Here is a 16,781-nt window from a genome sequence, read left to right as displayed (position 1 = left end):
CAATTCTTATTTCTGTTATTAACATATGTAAAGGTATTCTTAAGCTTTTAAACAGACCTCATTTAGGTGATATTATTTGTGTGTGCCAGAATAAATATCATTGTCGTATTTTTTTCCAAAACAAAGTTATGTTTTAGTTGTGGATGTGATTATTTTATATAAATAGTAAGTCATTTTTTTCGATGTTTTTCATATTTCTTAGAAAATTTAGTTTTATTTACCTCATAAATAAATGGACTTTCATGTAGTACATTTACTACATACATAGAAACATTTGTTTCTGACTATATTTACTTTTTTTATAAAAATGAGGGCATACTTTATAGACAGCAAAATTCAACTCTTATTGAATAATTTTGTGAGTGTTGACAAACATATAATGTTTGGAATTACAACCATATTAAAGACATACAACAATCCCATTGGCCTCATAATTCTGTGTGCCATGGTACACACAATTACTCATATCCCCATTTGTAGAAACTACTGCTCTCTACAATTTTCCCTTTGTAAAATGTCATATAAATGGAATCACACAGAATGTCAAAAAGTGTCTCCTTGCATTTCAAATAGTTGATTTAAATTTTATTCATGTTGTTGCATAGATTAATAGATTGCCAGTTCATGTTTCTCAGTAGAATTCTATCATATGGCTATACCATAGTTTGTATATCTTTCCTTATTGAAGGACGTTTGGGTCATGTTCAGTTTTGGGCACTTACAAATAAAAACTATATAATCATTTGTATATCAGGTTTTTAAAAAATCATACATAGTTTTGGGTAATTCTCATAAGTGGCATTGCTGGTTTTCATGGTATTTGCTTGATTTCATAAGAATTTTCCAAACTATTTTTCAAAGTGGCCATACCAAGTTGCACTCTATGTAAGTTTCAGTTGCTTTGAATCCTCATTCATACTTGATATTATCAGTTATTTTGATGTTAGCCATTTTAAGTGATATAGGATGGTACCTCACTGTAGTTTTTATTTCCCATTCTCTGATAACTAATGATATTGGGAGTATTTGAATGTATTTATTTACAATCTGTATACCTTTTTGTTCAAAAAGCTCATTCTAATATTTTTCCCAGTTTTAAATTAAGTGGATCATTTTCTTATGGGAAATTTGTAAGTATTCTTTATGTTTTCCAGAAAAAATATACTTTATCAGATATATAATATAAAATTTTTCTGGCCGGGCGCGGTGGCTCAAGCCTGTAATCCCAGCACTTTGGGAGGCCGAGGCGGGTGGATCACGAGGTCGAGAGATCGAGACCATCCTGGTCAACATGGTGAAACCCCTCTCTACTAAAGATACAAAAAATTAGCTGGGCATGGTGGCGCGTGCCTGTAATCCCAGCTACTCAGGAGGCTGAGGCAGGAGAATTGCCTGAACCCAGGAGGCAGAGGTTGCGGTGAGCTGAGATCGCGCCATTGCACTCCAGCCTGGGTAAGAAGAGCGAAACTCCATCTCAAAAAAAACCAAAAAAACAAAAAAACTTTTCTACATATCTATGGCTTGTATTTTTATTATCTTAACAATATTTTTTCACAGAGAAAATACTTCTAATTTTAATAAAGTTAATTTTGTCTTCAATCTTTTTTCTTTCATTGATTGTATCCCTGGTTTTGTTTCTAAAAACTTACTCTGCATCTGAGGTCACATGGACTTTATTTTATGTTTTCTAGTAGATTTAAATTTTACATTTTACATCATGATCTCTGATTTATTCTGAGTTAATTATTGTGTAGGGTGTGGAGTATATGTTAAGATTTGTTTGTCTGTGTGCTATATATGGATATGCCATTATTCCAGCAGCATTTGTTAAAAAGTGTATTCTCCCTCATTAAATTGCCTTTAAACCTTGATCAGAAGTAAATTGACTATATTCATGTGAGGAAATTTATGAATTCTCTGTTCTGTTCCATTGAGATAAGCATCTGTTCTTTTGGCTAATACCACTGCTTTCTGTAGCTTTTTAATGAACGTTTACATTTTGTAGTGTTATTCTTTCAACTTTGTTCTTAGGAGCAGTTTTGATTATTCTAGGACTTAGGATCTCTGGTATCCTATAAATTTAAACAATTGTATATTTTCAGATTATCTGGCTTATTATTATTTTTTGTTATGTGGTTAGGAATGTGCCTCTTTCCAGTCTTCTACATGCTGAATGGAAGCCCAAAGCTCTTTAGTTTTCTTATCTTTGAATTGAGTAGAATTTCTGTTTTCTTTGCTACTATTTGGACCATTGGAATTTTTCTTCTGAAGTATTAATATAAATAAAACAAAAGTGTTTATTTCCTTTTTCACCATTAAGTAAGATTTATATGTGAGATATAACTCCTCTCTCAATCAGATGTATCCCCAATACATGTGTCATTGTTAGTGAGGTTTAAATATTTTTCTAATAAAAGCTATTTGCATTGTGCTTTAACTTACATTTTCTTTATTCTACATACTCAGCAGAGTTTTGTGATAGAAGTTCTAGTCTCTTTTTGTAGCTGAGGAAACTAAAGCATTTCACGATTAAATAAATTGGCAAAGGATTACAGTATATTAAAATCAAGGTGTTGACCGAATGTCTTCACTTCACATTGATATGGCACAAGATCTGATGTTAATTACTAATGTGGAATGTGATCAGAAGTTTCTGTGAAATTTTAAAGAAGTGGAGCCATATGGTCTTAGGAATGCAGTCTTCAAATGGTGACCTTGAAAATAGTTTTTTGATGTTGCAAGTTAGAAGATCACATAATAACCTTATTTTTGATGGTTCTGGAATTTGGAATCACTATTTCACAGACTGAGCCTTAATATGAAAGAAACTGGAAGTGAGAAGAACAGTAGAAATTAAAGAAATTTTTCAAATTGTATTGGGTAAACTCCCGAAATTAGCTAATAGAGATTTGAAATAGGTAACCTGAAATTATATCCATGTTATACATGGAATTTAAGTCATATTTGTTGTACAGAATTCAAATAAACATAGCGCAACTTTCAACATCAACATCTATTCCTATTGATGGCTTACCTATGTCCTGAAAAAATAAGCCCCAAATTCTAAAGGAATATTAGACATTTATATTTTTTCTACTGGTAGCTAGCTGTCTACTTTGGAAACAGTTTATAAATTCTGCTTTCTTCTTTTATGTTGTATAAATGTCTGAACATATGCAAAATTTATTATTTTGTTTTGAATTTCAAAATGTTCTTCAAAAGTTAGTTTGACCTCAAATGAATTATACTGAAATATATATTCTATATAAATATGCAAAATTAATATAATATTTATTTCTGACCTATAAATATATACAGTAAAGATATATGGAGAGTATGAGAAAATAACAAATAATATTTAATTAATTAGTTTACATTCTTAAATGTCTGCCTCTGTGATTTCAGAGTTATATCTACTCATATAAGTTACATTCACCATTACTATATTACACTTATGAATATTATTGATAATTTTGAAAGAACTTCCAATGATGCATTAAGAGGATTCTTGTCTAGTTTCCAGTGCAATTTCCATCAAAAGATAATGTACGCTCCTCAACAACTACAGAGAAGTAAAATATGAACATCACAGCCATCGTCTTAACCAATCCCATCATAGCATATTTGGTTGAATCTTCCTTCTTAGAGATGCCAGGGATTTGAAGAACTTGGCCTGGGGTGTACATAATAGTAAAGGTGGATTCAATCTGAAAGAAAAGTTAAAAGAACTTTTTCTTAGTAAGTTATAATGCACTGATCCCTTCAGCCAGGAATTATCAATAGAGAATAAATAACAGGAGAGTGAAAAAGTATGATGGCTTTGCAGGTAAAGATTTGTCATGTTGTAGAAAACCTACAAATTATTTTTTGATACAGAATGAAACAGGTATATTTGTGATATTTTGTACAAGAAAAGTGACGTACATTTTGGAATGGGAGATGTACACTATTAGAAGCTTTCAAAAATCCTGGATAGCTTAGTGAAAATAAGCTTTAAGCTGGGCAATGAGGAAGTGCAGAGGGTGTCCTTTTATTGCTAGTATGGTAAAAGTGTCAACCAAAGTACACTGAGTACCAATCTGACGCATTTTAGACCCTTTGTCTTAAGGTTCCTCTCTCCCATACAACAGCTGCATGTCCACGCATAAATATGACAGCCACTGAATCTGTGTTAATGAGAAAAAAAGCAATATCTGATCCTATACCACAGTTACAAGAACTTGTTCACATTCTGTACTAAACCTATATTAGGTTATGCTCAAAGATTCACAAGAATATGTCAAGATAAATTTTACCTTACCTAGCATACACAGTTTCCTACATAAGTGAAGGAAGTTTAAACCCCTCCACTCCATGACAGTTAAGCATTCTCTATTGTATTCTCTTCATAATTCTGTCTTTTGATACTCAGAAAGCTTTTATTCTCTCCCTTCTGTCCCAAAATCTACCACCCTGCTCTCTAAAACTTGTATTCTTTAATTAAACAAGACCTTTATAGCCATGACATTTTTCATGACTGTATCTTTGAATATAGAAATATCTTCCTTCTCTTTGCCAAAAATAAATTTTCAAGAATCTCAAAGATTATTTCTGATACAGCTCTAGAAACACAGGGAAGTCATTTTCTTATCCCAAGTCTCAAAGCAGAGACTGCTGATTCAATTGCTTCTTGGCGCCACTTTGGGATCACAGTTCCATCAAATTATTGGAAAAACTTTTCATCCTTATAATTTTTTTAAATCATTATCCCAACTTCTCTCTTCTTCCTGAGAAGTTTCAATCTCACTGTAGACTCCTTGGCCACACACACTGGCCTCTCTGTTCCTAGATCTTCTCATCTACAATGACCATCTCCATTACACCTCAGCCACCTGCTTCTAATCGAACATCCAAAAGAGCTCCAATGTTTTCAAAAGTTCAAGTATCTCTCTATTTTACTATAACATCTCCCTTCCCTGCTTGTTTTTACAGCCACTCCTTTCACAACTCTTTCATTACATGACTGAAACATCAGGTCATTTTGTCTTAACACCTGCATTCAACACGTAATAGGCAGTGTTGATTCTAATGCATCTCACCTTAGGGTGGATTCCTGACCTCTGTCTTTTCATTTTAATCACGTGCCCAAACCCAAATATGACTGAACTCAAGTACTTACCATTTTTTCCTTTTTTCATACTGCCTAAATTGGTTAATATATATTTAAATCAATCATTCCACAGGACAGTTGCTACCACCATGTATTCATTCTTCACTTTATGCAACAGTGTATTAAATCCTTTCATATTCCTCACATGGCAGACTCTTTTTTATCCCTTGCTGAGAAAAGATCCTGTATTCAGAAATAAAGGAAGCTGCCAGATGGAAACCCCTTCAGCTTCCTATCAAGAGATCTGCCCCCACACCTCACTTGATCCGTCATCCATAAACTATTTATTGCTTGGCACTGGAAATCTTTTGATAAATAAAACAGACACAATCCTTGTCCTTACAAACTTTATTTGAGAAAAGGGAGATTATACAAATAGAGAAAAATATGTACACTTTTTATCCTAAGTGCAATTCATTAAAAAAACAGATCCTGTGGAAGAGTAACATAACATATAGGATCTTTCTTTTTGAGATTGGGCAGTGATCCTGCAATTTTTCTGGAGAAGTGACATTTAAGTCGAATCCTAAAAGATGAATAAAAATAACCATGTGGACAGTGGGAGGAAAAGCATACCAGGAAGATAAAACAGCATGTGGGAGAGTCTGAAATGGAAAGGAGTTTGGTACATTGTAGAAAGGTTTAAAATACCAATGTGGTTAGGGCATGGTGAGTAAGTGGAAGAGCCACATTTGATGCCTGTGGAGAACAATCTGAACAAAAATCTTGGGATGCATGTAGATTCACCTTGCCAATTCTGGAGTTAGATAGAAATCTGTGTTTGAAATCTGACAGTGCTCGTCTTTAGTTATATGACCCAGGGGCAAATGGTTTATTTATTTTTCTTGGGCATAATTTCCTCATTTATGAAATAATAATATGACTTTCTATACAATATTAAGTAGAATATTATTATGAAATATAAACTGTTTTTTATGCACAGAATATTTAGAACAGTTCCTGGCTTAAGATAAAAGCACAATACATATTAATTAATTGTTGTTATTTTTGTTGCTTTCATTTACCCAAGGAATTAGGAATTCGCTTTTCTTTTCTTTTTTTTTTTTTTTTTTTTTTTTGAGATGGAGTTTCGCTCTTGTTACCCAGGCTGGAGTGCAATGGCACGATCTCGGCTCACCGCAACCTCTGCCTCCTGGGTTCAGGCAATTCTCCTGCCTCAGCCTCCTGAGTAGCTGGGATTACAGGCACGCACCACCGTGCCCAGCTAATTTTTTGTATTTTTAGTAGAGACGGGGTTTCACCATGTTGACCAGGATGGTCTCGATCTCTTGACCTTATGTTCCACCCGCCTCGGCCTCTCAAAGTGCTGGAATTACAGGCGTGAGCCACCGTGCCCGGCCCGCTTTTCATTTTCAAAAGCATGGCTGTCATCTATAAGTGTGAAGCTGGAAAGTAACATGATGTCATTGACATTTTAAAACATAACTGAGTCTGATTATAAAGACTGGATTGAAAGAAGAAATAATGAAATCTGAAAGGATATTTGGGAAACCGAGGCAGTAATGTAGAGGAGGTATGATGGCAAATTAGCTAAGGCTTATAATCCAAGGGTTCGTGTAGTGAATGTGTGTAACTGGAGAAAAGCAAATTTATTTGAGGCATTTCAGTGCCAATGAGCACTGACCTTGGTGAATTATTAGCTAGAGGGAATAAACAGAGGTGATGTCAAAAAATCATTCCCAGGTATCCAGTTACTGGAAACTCATTTATACAGATGAACAAGAAGGAGGCAACTCAAGTTACATTTTCTACAACATCACCTCTTTGAAATACAAAGACCATAAAACTTACTTTCTCTTCTCTGTGTTTGTTTCCAGTTGTGAGCTATTCTCTTCTATGTTTGTTTCTAAATGTGAGCTGGCCTATTATTCTACTATTTTTGATAATTTCAATTATCTATATTATTATTATATGATGTCATTTTTTTACTGTTCTTTATCTTTTCTCTTTTATTTGACATATATTCATGACAAAAATAAGGAAAATGGTATGTACTTGAAACAACAGGCATATGAAATTTTAGCATATATGTGTAATCTTATTATTTTAGTCAATGAACTTGGTTTCCTGTAGCATTTTGCACCTCACCTCAAACCAAGATGATCAGAAGCCTACAAAAACACAAACAGGAATGGATATAGAGCAAGACTGTGAAATACTTCCAGATACTGGATGCTGGCTTTTGGGAACCTAACTCTATCACCAGAAACTTCCCTCACAGAACTCTAGGCTGTCTGTACATTTGGAAGAACACTGAAACAGTTAGATTCAATGAGAAAACAGAAATCATACAATAATCTGTATAGGAAAAGCTCAAAATAAAAATTCTTACTTCTAACAAAAACATTTGATTAATGAGGGACTGGCTAGGTAGGGCTCTTGAGAGAAACAGAACCAATAGGACATATATAGAGCAAGACAGATTTATTTTAAGGGAATGGCTCATCAGATTTCTGTTGCCACAGAAATCCATGTCACATTGGAGGCACTCCACTATGGAACTGCCAGAGAGGGGAGCCAGGGAAGCTGCTAGTCACTGGATGTAGCTGACTGCCCTGGACTACAGAAGCTGGATACTGAAGGAACCTCCTGTGCTGCAGAAGCCTGGTGCTGGAATCACAGTGTGAGAGCCAGGTGCTAGAGAAGCCTTGAACCCTGAGTGCATTAGGTGCTAGAGAATCTGCTTGTGCAGCAGAGTCAGCATTAGAAGACTTTCCATACTCTGCAGGATAAAGTTTGATGAAGACTTCTGTGCTGCAGGAGTCTGCCAAGAAAGCATGGGAACCAGGAATGGAGGTCTTTTCCTCTGTATTGTCCCTCCATTACTTCTACTAAAAAAGCTTTCCATTTTTCCAGCTGACCAAAAAAAAATTTTTTTTTAAAGATTTCAAGAGTCACAGTCCTCTTTGCAATAATCAAGAATTTGGAGCTGAGATGAAATAAATTAAAATCTGTCACAAGCGTGTGTGATGACTTGTGGTGGTTATTTCATGCAACAATATCTACAACTCAAGAAGCAGATTTAATAAAGGGATATAATGAAACTGGATAAGCAAATATATGCCTTCTAGTTCTGTCCTCACATCCATATAATGTATAACAAACCTGTGGATGGAGGAAGTGTCAAAGAACATCATAAATGAGGATGTCATTAAAAGTAGGTCTGTATTTGGAAATATTGCTGCAGGCAGGTACAAAGAGCCAGAATCATTAAGCCATAATAATTAATTGTATTTCAAAAGTAGATTGTCTATCAGAGTTAGAAAATGCATGGTAAATGTTGCACTAGTACTCATTCTTTAATTCTAAGTCACGATCTTGAACTTCTCACCACGGAACCAAAGGAAACTTCTTTAAATTTACTGTGCTAAGGAGGAATCCTATTAGTGGGGGATTATTCTCAACCAATCCAGCAAATTGAGTGAGATTGAAGAGGTAGAAATAGGGAAGTCCCACAGGACTAATCACAGGACTAGAACATGTCTGGAAGTATTCTTTTTACATTGCCTAACATTTCTCAGCACGTAAGTATATAGGACTTCAGCATTTTAAGCTGAAGACAACAAAGGAATATAATCCAAAACCATTGGATGTCCCTGTTCCTATATCAACATCATTTCACTTGAAAGTCTTATAGACAGTGTTGGCTTTCTTTTCCTCTGACAACCATGCTGATATAAAGGTATTGGTTATATTCAGCTAGCACAGAAAACATTCATACAATTGAATTTTTGTAGAATATTTTTATATTCTAGGAAATCCAAGCAATGGATCTCTGTAATTCCTCTCTCTAAGAGAATTGAGTAAATTTAGCTTTTCCTGTGGTTAATCTTGGTATTTGCATAACTTGTCACATCAGGAATTTCCAGTTCCTGCCACCTGAGGATTAACTGCACAATTAGCAGTGACATTAATCTATTAGATATTATTAGAGAAACAATTTAACATCTTGTACTACAATAATATTTCTATATTCCTGCACAATAGAGTAGTTCATCCTGTTGCAGAATTAAATGTGAAGTTAGCATTACTTGCCTTGTGGAATTAAGATATTTTACTAAAATTTACTAAAGTCATCCATATTTTAGTTTATTTATTTATTATACTTTAAGTTCTGGGGTACATGTGCAGATAGTGCAGCTTTGTTACATAGGTATACACGTGTCATGATCATGGTTTGCTGCATCATCACCCTGTTGTCTACATTAGGTATTTTTGCTAATGCTAACCCTCCCAAACCCCCCAAACCCTGTTATTCCTCCTCTAGCCCCTGACTACAAGCCCCAGTGTATGATATCCCCCTCCCTGTGTCCATGTGTTCTCATTGGTCAACACCCACTTATGAGTGAGAACATGTGGTTTTTGGTTTTCTGTTCTTGTGTCAATTTGCTGAGAATGATGATTTTCAGTTTAATCCATGTCCCTGCAAAGGACATGAACTCATCGTTTTTTATGACTGCATAGTATTCCATGGTGTATATGTGCCACATTTTCTTTATCTATTCTATCATTGACAGGCATCTGGATTGGTTCCAAGTGTTTGCTATTGTAAACAGTACCAAAATAAACATACCTGTGCATGAGTCTTTATAATAGAATGATTAATAATCCTTTGGGTATATACCCAATAATGGGATTGCTGGATTAAATGGTATATCTATTTCCAGATCCTTGAGGAAATGCCACAATGTCTTCCACAATGGTTGAATTAATTTACACTCCCACCAAAAGTGGAAAAGCTGCCTTTTTCTCCACATCCTCTCCAGCATTTGTTGTTTCCTGATGTTTTAATAATCGTCATTTTAACTGGCATGAGGTGGGACCTCAATGAGGCTTTGAGTTACATTTCTCTAATGACCAGTGATGAGATTTTCTCATGTTTGTAGGCTGCATAAATGTCTTCTTTTGAAAAGTGTCTGTTCATATCCTTTGTCCACTTTTCGATAGGGTTGTTTTCTTCTTGTAAATTTGTTTAAGTTCTCCATAGATTCTGGATATTCTACCTTTTGTCATATGGTAGACTGCAAATTTTTTTTTCCCATTCTGTTGGTTGCCAATTCACTATATTGATAAGTTTCTTTTGCTGTGCAGAAACTCTTAAGTTTAGTTAGATCCCATTTGTCTATTTCAGCTTTTGTCGCCATTGCTTTTGGTGTTTTAGTCATGAAGTCCTTGCCCATGCCTATGTCCTGAATATTTTAGTTTAGGTATTTGGTTTCTGGATGAGAAATTCTGGCACTTTAAAAAGTATTTGTCAGGTTATTCTTTAAGTGGAACACAGGTTTTCTGTTCTCTCTCTCTCTGCTCTCTCTAAATATTTTTTTAATTCATCAAAACACTCTAGTTGTAACAGATCTGAAATTATGATCATTGAGGTAACAAAGGGTGGAATGGGAAATGGAGTATGGCATCACTCAGCAGCACATAACATAGGGTGCAGATGGGGCCACATAAAACAGACAAGCAGTCTTAAAAGCCAGCACTCAATGATCTATTTTTCTTTTGCCCAGATTTTGTTTACAAAAAGAGTTTACATTCCTGTGACTGTTTTTAGTTCTAATATTCTATAATATGATTTTAGTGATTAAATGTTGTTATTCTAGTGTAAAGAAAGAGAAACAGTAGAAATTAATAACTTTTAATAAATTGAACCACTTTTGGATACTTCTTATATGGAATAATATAGGAATTAAGATATTAAAAATCTTGACCGTGATAAAGGTGGAATATAGACCAGAAAGTAACTTCTTGAGCATTTTGATGAAGAAAGCTTTCTGCATTATCAGTATTATTAATATTAAATCCACAAATATGCTACTGTCTATAAACCTGGAAAGTCTTCCTTCTCGTCTTTGAACATGTAGTCATAGTATTCTCCTACTTTCTCTTGAAACTTTGCCCTTTCTCACTAGTGTATTCAGGTTCTAGCTTCTAAGGTGGGCTTTGGTCCCTGGGGATAGTTTGTTCAGGCATCCTGGTTAAGTACAAAGCTCACAGTCTACTCTATAGTCCTTGTCATCTCAAATTGAGGGAGGAGACTTTATGTCATGAGGTCTAGCAAAACAATGGAGAAAAGTCCTGTACTGAGGGACAGTGAAGTGCTTGTATGCACAGGTGTTAATAGAGTATTACGTATTATATTATATTATATTATATTATTTATGTACTGAGACAGAGTTTTTGCTCCTGATTCCCAGGCTGGACTGCAATGGCACAATCTCAGTTCATTGCAACCTCCACATCCTGGGTTCAAGCGATTCTCCTTCCTTAGTCTCCCAAGTAGCTGGGATTAAAGGCATGCACCACCACACCAGGCTAATTTTGTATTTTTAGTAGAAATGGGGTTTCTCCATGTTGGCCAGGCTGGTCTTGAACTTCTTGCCTCAAGTGATCTGCCCACTTCTGCCTTCCAAAGTGCTGGGATTACAGGCAAGAGCAACTGTGCCTGGTGAGTATTACCTACTTTATTTATTTTATTTGTTACCTTTTATCTTATTACCTTTGGCTATTCCTTATTGTTGGAATGGTCTTGTTTAAGAAGGGCTAGTAGGATTGGAGGACCAGAATTACATTTTGAAATCATATTGGTAAACAAGATCAACCTGAGCACATCCTTGCAATGTGATTCAGAATATGACAGAACTGGGATCTATAGTCATTACTATTAATAATGAGGAATTACTATCTGCTTACAATGTATGAGCCAACATGCTAGAAAATGTAAACAAGTTATATCCATTTAATTCAGAGACTCTCAGCACTGCCTATAAGGAGAGCTTTTATGATATACTGAGATCCAGATAGAGTGAGTTGGGGAATGATTCACTTACATTGAAAATTATGTTTAAAGTAACTCTTTATTCAGATTCACTTACAAATAGCTGTGGGAATCTTTTGACTTGAAAATTACGATCATAGCTCCAATGCCTCATTGCCGAAGAAAATCAGTTACAGTTATTGGAGGATTTGCCCCAAATTGCTTTATATATCTTTATTTACAGTTAAAGATATACTTTTCTACGGATAACTATTATCGAGGTACTTAGTTATTTTGATGATTATAGAACCTGGGTCATATTTGAAACACTGCTAAAGGTCTAGATTATTTTTTTCCTCTTATAAAGCTCCTGAGCTTTCCAGTCTCTTATCACCGACTTTTAAGTACTGAGATTTTATAATAATAAGAAGAGTTGACATGGTTTTATTCATTGTGTTATGTACAAAACGCCAAGAGGGTTTCAAAGTCATAATCATTATTATTGTGAAGTGAAATGAGCAATAAAATAAGATTTTGTTGCTGCAGGAAAAAACAAACAATTCAATGTTCTGTAAACACCAGAAAAGTCCTACTGTTCTTGCAACAAAAATTAAAAACAAAGGTACTGCCCCTGAAAAACTAGAATATATTTTTAATGTTATCATTTTTTTCAAAATCTGTGAACCAAATTATGCTTTTCACATTTTAAGGTGATTATTTATATTAATTAAATTTATAAATTTTCTTCCATTAAACTAATATTACATTTCATAATATTCTATTTTTTAGTAATATTCTTAAGAATTATGGCTTGATTATCTAGAAATAAGATAAATACATGGATTGGGCAAGGAAAGATGCTATGTTCTTGGACTTTTGATATCAATGTACTATTCACGTGTGAATTATAATTTCAAAATATTTTAAATTATTCTATTATCTGAATAGTTATGGTAATCACCTGGTTCTCTGGAGACTTCAGTTATTAATATATCAAATATTCTCTGACCCTATAGTGTACATATAATTTTCTTTCTAAATTTTTACTTTTTTAATAATTCATTAATTTTTATTACCTTCAAATTGTCTTAATTTTTATCTCTACAAAAGCAAATTATAGGAGAGAAGTTTAGAGACAATGATACATTTGGGAAATAATCTCAGAAAATGAAGTGCAGATGTAGATAAATGAGATATAAAAGGAAACAAAGACAAAAGAATATTTAATGGGTAGGCTTCAACAATCAGCACCTGGGGCTTAATCACTGGAGTATTTTTTGAGAGACATATTAGAATATACCTCAATTCAATCCAGTGTAGGTTGCAAAATGTGAGATATTTTTCCACCTCTTCTTATCTGTCATTAGTTGATACAAATATACATATATCTTGGGGTACTAAAGTCTGGCATTCTGGCTTGCCATAACTCAGGCAGAGAATATTCCTGTGGCCAGGAATGTCTTAGACAGGGAGAGATGTGAGTGCTTGAGGTCAGAAGCCATTAGCCTGTGTAGATACTGTTCATGGAGGTGAGAGCACTGACTACTTGTCTCTTAATTTGTTTTCGGCAAATTCTATTCTCTATTGGCTCCGTTGGTTACTTCCAATTTATTGTTTTCTGTGGGATTATTTTGTTTTAAATTTCGTATCTTTGTATGCACCTGTTTTACTATTAAATGTGTTGCTTAAACTAGTCTGTTTCCTGTTAACTTCAAAGAAATCCTCACTAACACAAAATGATATGTGATAGTCAATCATGTCTTCTATTAATACCATCTGATAACTTAGATCTTATTTTTAAATCTAAGATATTTTCTCCCTCTTTTTGGATCACATAGATATATTTCAGAAGATGTCTACATGCTATCACTCTAGTATATCTTTGCAATTATTTCTCTCCATCTACCCTACAAGCAGCCTAGACTTAACCTCATCATCTTTTTCCTAACTAGCTTTTCTTCTTTTATACTTGATCTTCCTAGAGTATATTTTAAAATAGCATACTAGTGATTTTTCCAACTCTCTAATCAAAACCTTCCAGATTCTCAATGCATTTTAAAATATCATCCAAAGCTCTTATGAGGGTGTATAAATAAACGCATACCATTCTCTTCCTGGCACATTCTGACCTCCTTATAATCTGTCCTTCAATGTCATTGGGATAAGTTATGTTACTTTGTTCCCTTCCTTATACAATAACACATAATACATCCTGAATGGTTATACAAAATGTGAACAGAACTTGTTTTCATTATTCTGAGAAGATTTAAGAACCAATATGTATTTTTTTTTCCTGGCATGTTAACAAGTGATGTTCTACAAAGAGGTTGCTAACTTAGCCTAAATTTTAGAATTAAAAGAGCACTGAGCAGAGTTACGGCCAATCTATCATGTAAGTATGTCATATGAATAAGAAATAAACCCCTATTCTCATAAGTCTCTGTATAATCTGAATATCATGTATAATTAGATATGTTATAATTAAAAACCACATCAAACACATTTCTCTCAAATAAAAACAGTTGTTTAAAGAACTAGGCAAAATGACTAAAAGAGAAGGGAAAATTGAACTGCCCACAGCCTTCACAATAGTATTAAACTGCCAAAGACTAAGATTAATTTCTTTCAAGTTGAGAGTGAAGAAAGTGTAGTTTAATAATGTGCACCCAACTAAAATTTAATTCAGGTATCTAAAGACTCATTCTGAAACAAAATAATATAATAAACCATTAGCTCTTCCTCAATAAAAACACTGAACTCTGAAATCAAGGCAATTTAGAGATAAATTTAAATAAAAGTATATAAAACAAAGGGCTCTGAAAAATGACAAATGACACATATTAATGTAAAATCAAAACTAAACATTTTGAATTACAATTATAGAACAAAATTAATTTATAAATATTTAAATTATAAAAATGATGATGTTAGAGTTAGTACAGCAATTATTTTATCACCATCAATTATTTTTAGATTTTCCACTGGCTACAGTTTTAAAATTTTTAACACCATGGAATACTATGCAGCCATAAAAAACGATGAGTTCATGTCCTTTGTAGGGACTTGGATGAATCCAGAAACCATCATTCTCAGCAAACTGACACAAGAACAGAAAGCTAAACACCATATGTTCTCACTCATCGGTGGGTGTTGAACAACAAGAAAATGTGGACTCAGGGAGAGGAGCATCACACACTGGGGGCAATTGCAGGGGGGTAGGGGAGAGACAGCGAAGGGTAGGGAAGGAAGGGAGGGTGGGGAGAGATAACATGGGGAGAAATGCCAGATACAGTATGCACCTAAAGTAAAATAAATAATAATTTTAAGTAGCATGGTATTATAAAGTGTTTTCTAAGAGCCCATCTGTATATCATTTTTTCTTTCTCACTATCCATCTCTTTTAGAACATGGAATTGTTTATATATGAATGTATTATCAGGTTTGAGCTATTTTAAAAGTATTTTTGGTTTATATTCTGCTTAAATTACTTATAACAAACATGCTTCCTGTTTACCAAAACAATTAAATATTTTTTAATCAAAAGGAAATAGAAAAGACTAGAAGAAAGTCATGTATTTTAAATCCTCATTATTCATTACGATTGCTAGATTTGTTGTAAAGTTATCAAATACTGTTTAGAAATAGGAAAATTACTTCCAGCTTACCTCTTATCAGACTGTACATGTTAATCAGAGGGCACAGAATAGCATATTATTGTTCTTTATCATTTCTTTTCTTTTCTTTTCTTTTCTTTTCTTTTCTTTTCTTTTCTTTTCTTTTCTTTTTTTAGATGGAGTCTCCCTTTATCTCCCAGGCTGGAGCTCAGCTCACTGCAAACTCTGCCTCTCAGTTTCAAGCAATTCTCCTGCCTCAGACTCCTGAGTAGCTGGGATTAAGGTGCACACCACCACATCCAGCTAATTTTTTTATTTCTAGTGGAGACCAGGTTTCACCATGTTGGCCAGGGTGGTTTCGCCTCAGCCTTCCAAAGTGCTGGGATTACAGACAGGAGCCACCCTGCCCAGCCTGTTCTTTATACTTTCTGTAGTAACATTTGACTTTTGCTACTATCTGTAACTGATTAATTTCTTTGTACATCTCTTTCTAGCAAGACATTGAACATACATTGCAACCTATCACAGTAACTCTGTGTGTAGAATAGTTTATTTGGTGATACCGTATTAAAGGGAGTCAAATGACAACACTCTACTGAATATATTGTCTAAATCTAAAAATAGTATTAACTTATATCACCAGTCTAATTGATACTTGGTGTTCAGTGTTAATTATGTCTGCATACCTTCAGTTATCTCATAGTACATGCCAGTTTTGACTTTGAGATCACAAGACAGCATGATTTTATTTTGGTTGCATGAGAATGAGGAATGTAATCCATTTTTGAACCTAAAATCTAGTTTACTAAATATACATATTTATTAAATAATATTACATATATACAAATTCTTGCACCAAAATGAAGTTACAGTAACTTATTATAACATGTCTGAACATGACCGAGTTTGGCATATTAAGAATAAGACATAAGTTTGAGAAGAGCCTCTGTCAGAACAAAATAAAGTATGCTAAACTAATGCAAGAACAAGCATTGTATTCATGGCAACAATAAGGTGGAAGAATGGTGAAATCACTGAGGTTTTACAAAAAGTTTATGGGACGATATCCCAAACAAGACAGCAGTTTATAAAATGGACACCTCATTTAAGAAGGGAAGAGAAAATATTGAAGATGAAGCCCCCATAAGCAGGTCATCACATCAATTTGTATGGGAAAAAATATCTTGTCCATATTCTAATTGAAAAGGACTGACAATTAACAGCAGAAATGATAGTCAAC

The sequence above is a fragment of the Callithrix jacchus genome, chromosome 15, assembly GCF_049354715.1.
Source record: "Callithrix jacchus isolate 240 chromosome 15, calJac240_pri, whole genome shotgun sequence".
Lineage (NCBI taxonomy): Eukaryota > Metazoa > Chordata > Mammalia > Primates > Cebidae > Callithrix > Callithrix jacchus.
The sequence above is the reverse complement of the archived record's forward strand: the minus strand, read 5'-3'. Positions refer to the sequence as shown.